Source organism: Osmerus eperlanus, chromosome 20 (assembly GCF_963692335.1).
Source record: "Osmerus eperlanus chromosome 20, fOsmEpe2.1, whole genome shotgun sequence".
Lineage (NCBI taxonomy): Eukaryota > Metazoa > Chordata > Actinopteri > Osmeriformes > Osmeridae > Osmerus > Osmerus eperlanus.
The window spans coordinates 1,976,784-1,983,405 of NC_085037.1; positions in this window are offsets into that span (position 1 = coordinate 1,976,784).

Below are 6,622 nucleotides of genomic sequence, written 5' to 3' on the forward strand. Positions count from 1 at the left end.
CTCCCTCCCTCTCTCCCTCCTTACCTCCTTTCCTTCCGCTCTCTGTCTCGCTCCCTCTTCCAAGGGTACAACTAAGCACAATGGAGAGAAAACAGCGTCTAAATTAGCCGTGACTAACTGGAAGCTGTGGCATCACACGCCAAGCCGGGCAGAGGGTGTGTGTGTGTGTGTGTGTACGAGAGAGAGACAAAGAGAGAGAGACAAAGAGAGAGAGAGAGAGAGATAGAGAGAGAGAGAGAGAGAGAGAGAGAGAGAGAGAGGGAGAGAGAGAGAGAGAGAGAGAGAGAGAGAGAAAGAGAGAGTGTGCAGGAGTGGTATGTGAGAGAGTGTGTGCGTCTGTATGTGTGTGTGTGTGGTGTGTGTGTGTGCCACCACAATCAGAGGGTCTGGGCTCCACAGATGACAGCAAGGAGTGCTGAAGGCTGCAAGACTCATACGGGGGAGGGGGTGAGGAGGGGATGAGGGGTGGAGAACACAGCAAGGCTGTTAGCACAGCATGGTTGGCCAAGGAGAAAGAGCTCATTGCTTGGGGGAAAGTACTTCAGGGAGCGGAGAAGGGCACAAACACATTCTTTCTTAACATTTCCGGAATTCAGAAAAGCCTCTGTTTACATACAACAGTGGGGACCAGACGCCAGTTTCAAGACTTTTGTTTTGCCCTGTGTTTGTCCTGACATTAACAATCTTGAAATATCTAGATCTGACATTTCGATTGTGGGAAGCTACAGTTTTAGAACGTTTGATGCTTCCAAACAGGTTATTACAAAACTCAAAACATTTCCAGAAAGGTTCCAAACCGTTAAGTCTGCTGTGTTTGAATCCCAGTTCCACAGAAGAGTGGAACCATGCTATGGCTCTTCTGGTTTTCACCCAAACACACGGACCCACACAAGCTGAGAACCGGAGAACAAAAAAGTTTCAAGGAAATCGCTCAGACAGCACTTTCCAAACCTTCCTCAACTCACCCCAACTCCCCCAGGAAAACTGGTGCTATTTGCACATTGGTGCCGAAACATACAAAATAATCAGAATATGGTGATTACCATGCTGATTACCATGGTTATTACCATGGTGATTACCAGGGAGTGTGAGTGCGGCATTCTCAGCTTGAGTGTTACTCCAGTTTGGGTTCAATACCCTCCTGACATGACCTGGTTTACTTCTAATCTGATTAGAATTTCAAAGCAACCAAATCCCATTTACACCAAAACCACTGTTCTGAAAAGGGGGCAGTAGGATTTGCCCCCCCTCCCCTTCCCCACTCCTAACCCCATCTACCCCCTGTCGCTCTCCCTCTCTCCATCCATCTTAACCCTATACCCCTGCACTCCTCCCCTACCCTTTACCCCTATCAACCCCCCCCCCCCATCTTACCCCTATCAACCCCCTCCATCTTACCCCTATCTACCCCCCCTCCTATCTTACCATATCTACCCCCCCATCTTACCCCTATCTACCCCTCCTATCTTACCCCTATCTACCCCCCCCATCTTACCCATATCTACCCCCCCTCCTATCTTACCCATATCTAGTCAGGGAGTCAGGTGGCTGAGCGGTTAGGGAATCGGGCAAGTAATCAGAAGGTTGCTGGTTCGATCCCCGGCTCTGCCAAATGACGTTGTGTCCTTGGGCAAGGCACTTCACCCTACTTGCCTTGGGGGAATGTCCCTGTACTTACTGTAAGTCGCTCTGGATAAGAGCGTCTGCTAAATGACTAAATGTAAATGTAATCTACCCCCCCATCTTACCCATATCTACCCCCCTGCTATCTTATCACTATCTACCCCCCACCCTCCATCTTACCCCTATCTACCCCCCCTCCTATCTTACCCCCTATCTACCCCCCACCCTCCATTTGACCCCTATCTACCCCCCCCACCCTTCATCTTACCCCTATCTACCCCCACCCTCCATTTGACCCCTATCAACCCCCCCACCCTCCATCTTACCACTATTTACACCCCCACTCTCCAATTTACCTCTATCTAATCCCCCCCCCCCCTATACCCCTAACTCGCCCCCCCCCCCCCACCACTGCAGCATCATCTGACCATCTAAACTTCCCTCTGATCTCCAGGGTTCCGAGCTCATTTCCATGTAGATCAGAAAGACCTTTTATCAGCCCGCCGATTGTTTACTTCCTCTTTGAAGCACTGTAATAATAATCATATTACTACAACTACTACTAATAATAATACTGTGTTTGTGGACCTGTAGACAGCTGCCCTCCTCCCAGTAGATTTGCTGTAGAGGGTACATGAACGAAGGCTGTTCTCATGACTGTACAGTACAGGGAACCACGGGGAACCGAACCCTGGTCCTCTCTCTCACTGAGCCAAGGTGTCCGCAGCACTCCTTATTCATCCTCGTGGCTGCCACAATGCTCCGCCAGCATCTCATCTCTATTTCATTAACACAAACTCTCTTACCTCGATTATTCATGGATTTAAAATCAATCTAAACTTGGTTTGCATTCCACCAGCAGCCCTATAGGCGCGCATGTCCAGATTGGAAGCTCTCTGAGGCGAGAGAGATCGTGGGGGGAGGGGTGTGTGTAGGCAGTGGGATCAGATATTCTAGAATCATTTCCTGTTCTCCAATCATCTCCTGGTTCTATAATGCTCTTGTAGTTTCTAGAATAATATCCTGGTACTAGAATAATCTCCTAGTTCTGCTCAGCACCTCTATCAGTTGATTTCGGAAGTTTGTTAGTTTTTAATGAATGACATCCTGGCTCAGTTATGGAGTTATTATTTCTGTGATGTGAACCGATGAGATTTGAATGAAGCAGACCCAATCCTTGGCATTTCATATGTGTGTGTGTGTGTGTTTGCTGCATGTTTGTCTTTAACGGCACTCCAAAGCAAAATGACATATCTGAACTTTGACCTTTGTCTGTAGCGGAGCGAGTCAAGATTCCATTTGCTTGTTGACGTTTTTTGTTTCTCAAGGAAATGGATGTTAGCTTTGGCAGCTCTCTGTAAACCTTTTGCCCTGTTTTCAGCACACAGACAAGTTATTTTGAGCTGGCTGTTGATAAGATATGGTTGCTGTGGATGAAAACATTGGCTGCAAACAAAGAACTCAGACATTAGAACATGGTTCCACCTTCCAAACGTCCTCTGTCATCTCATCGGCTTGCTTCAACCCTTGTTTGTTCAAACAACAGTCCTGGCTTTGTTTAGATACGGGAACATTACAAAGATGCACGCATAAATCCACTAGAAATACAGTAGAAATCGTTTGTGTATCATTCCTGTTAACTTAATGTTACCACACGTGCAGAACATCACCATTTGATTTTAGCAACAGGCCGTTTAATCAGTTATGTAGCCATAGTCAAGGGATCTAAACACATCGGTAATAAGACATTTGATGTGAATCCTTATCAGTTTTTGAGTTCTCTGCGCTGTTGTGGTCAACGGCTTGGGCTTCTGGTGCGGTCGTCGCGACAACAGCTGTGGCCGGGCGGCGGTCCAAATCCCCTTGAGCAGACGTCGATCCCGACCCGACCCTGGCCCCCTCGCAGCCGACTTGTCCGCTTATGGACAAGGGGGAGCCTGGGAACCAGAGACAGGTCATCCCAACGGGTCGGGACCCCATGCTGTGTCACGGCTCTCCCCAGGGATGGAAGCGGATCTGTGGGTTGAGAAGGTTCAGAGCCCAGCTTCTCTCTGGAGATCCTGGAGTTTCCATCCAGCTCCAACTTGTATGCGGGTCATCAAGCATCAGGCATGGGCGCAGGTTGACTGATAGAGGGTGTTATGGAGGTGGGATTCATGACTGTGTTGCTAGCCATTGAGGCCACTCCCTGGGCTTTAGCTTAAAGAGTTAGCGCATGACTGCAGAGAAGCACACAGTGGTCCAAAGGCTCCTTAAAGGAAACCCATGTTTTGAGTTAAACCCTTATGGTTAGTGTTATACTGTGAAAGTGTTCTCTTTTATAATTTGCTGGTAACTTCTCACCAGAAAGCATTTTTTGGTATAAATATAAATGGCACATCAGGTCAGGGTGTTAACAAGCATACAAGTAAACAACAACAGTTGCGGTGGTGGTACGAACAAGGTTGTTATGTGTTGCCAGGGGGCTTGAGTCTTGCTTGTATCAAGGCTGTGCATGTTGCTATGCTATTTCATCCATTTAAAAAGTATATACAGAAACTGCAAAGGCAATTACTCTCAGGGTCTCCAATGTACACACACAAACAGGAAGCAACACAGGCACACACACACAAGCACACGCGCAGTCACACACACACACACGCAGTCACACACATTCACAGGCACACACACAGTCACACACACACAGGCGCACACACACACAAGTGTACACACGGTTGCGCACACACACACACACACATGCACACACACAGTCACACACACACGCACAGTCACACACACACTATCACACTTATCCACACCCTAAACATGAAAGCTATTTCCTCATATGAGCTTTTCTTCTCGTTCCGGAACGTTCACGGCATCTTTGAATGTTCTGTAATCGCCATCCCGACCGTAATGGCCAATAGCTGTTTGCTGCATTGTGCTGCGGACGATTAGCTCCAAACTCTGGAGTGAAATGTGATATTTTCACCAAAGGGACACAGGAGGAGGGCCATGCTGATCATATGAGTGTCAGTATCTCTGCGAGGCGGACATCTTGGGGGTATTTGACCACAGTAGCATATAGCTGGGTGGGGAAGGAAGCCATTTGTGGACGTTAGCGTAGCATAGCAAGATGTTACAGTAACATAGCGACGTGGCATGACAAAGTGCTCTGTAGCTCTGACTGTTGTCTAATGAGGAGCAGCAACGTCTTGATGGTGATTAAACTGGACCGAGGGGGGAGAAGGGGGAGGAAGGAGGGAGGGGGAGAGCGGGGAGAGGAAGGAGGGAGACTGAGGGGGGAGGAGGAGTGAGGGGAGGAGGGGGACAGAGGTAATGGTGTGTAGAGGTGGTTTATCTCCTGGTCACATCCACACCGTGAGACGAATACTAACTCTGATAACCTCCCTCCCTGGAGGAGGAAGAGGTGATTAACGATTGCACACACACACACACACACACATACACAAACATACACACACACACACACACATACACAAACATACACACACACACACATAGAAAAACATGCACACACACACACACAAACACACATTCACACAGACATACACACATAGACACAAACACCAGTACACATATGCACGCCCATTCACATACACACATGCATGCACACACGCACATACACACAGGAAGACACACTCTTTGTGTTTTATTGACAGGTGTTATCCATCATGTCCGCCCAGACGCCACGAGTGCGGTGACATCATCACTGCACTGCTTGTAGAAGTCAAGGCCAACATGCAACATGCAAAACATGGATGTGTCTGTCTGTCTGTCTGTCTTCCTGTCTGTCTGATGATCAGACACAGCTAGAGCGACAGAGAAGACAGTTCCTCCTCTTGTCCTCCCTGCTCGTTCTTTCCCACGATTCCCAGCATCCTCCGTTTTGACCTCTGACCTCTGAGATACAGCTACACCCCTGCAATGTTCCCAGCCAGCAGTATTTCTCCCGGAAGGGACCACTTTGTTGACATTAGAGAGTCCTCAAAGACACTCTGGTCCCATCCTTCCTCCTCCTCCTCTCCCCCCTCTCCCCTCACACACGCGCGCTGGAATACCGTCGCCTCGAGATTCGAGTGTCCGCGGCGTCTTCGCAGATCTCTAATTTCCTTCTCCTGAGAGAAGTTCCATCAGAGACGTTGCATCTCTCCAGGTGATGTGTCTGAGTAGTCATGCTCCCAGCTCGCCCTCTCCACCGAGCCGGAGAGAGGAGGAGGAGAGGGGGGGGGAGAGAGGCGACGACGACGAGAGGGAGCGAAGGGGGAGGAGAGCGAGTGGAAGAGAAGGGAGCAGAGAGAGGGCTGGGTAGAGAGGGATGGGGATGGGGGGAGTGAGAAGGGGTGAGGGAGAAAGATAGGGGGGAGGGAAGGAGAACGAGAGAGAGAGGGGTGGGGGGTAGGGGAAAGAGGGAGAGAGAGAGAGAAAGGTTGTATCCAAATGTTGAATAGTCCTAATTGAAGTGGCACATCTTCTTTCGCTTACAATGTTGATGTGATGAACTGGAGGCAGAAAGAGATAAGTGTAAGAGAGAGAGAGAGAGCGAGAGAGAGAGAGAGAGAGAGAGAGAGAGAGAGAGAGAGAGAGAGAGAGAGAGAGAGAGAGAGAGAGAGAGAGACTGCTGGTGTCAGAGTGCTGACAGAGAATAGTTCTAATTGAAGTAGCACATCTCCTTCACACACACACACACACACATCCAGACGTTCAGCTGTCACCAATCCCCAGCACCACATAGCCAAATGACAGGAAGCAGGAACTGGACTAGATACCAGCAGGAGGTAGAGAGAGAGAGAGAGAGAGAGAGAGAAGAGAGAGAGAGAGAGAGAGAGAGAGAGAGAGAGAGAGAGAGAGAGAGAGAGAGAGAGAGAGAGAGAGAGAGAGAGAGAGAGAGAGAGAGAGAGAGAGAGAGAGAGAGAGAGAGAGAGAGAGGTGACAGGCCACTTGACGTTTAACGTTTATTTGATCCATTATTATAATTAGATGTTACACGTTTTTTTGC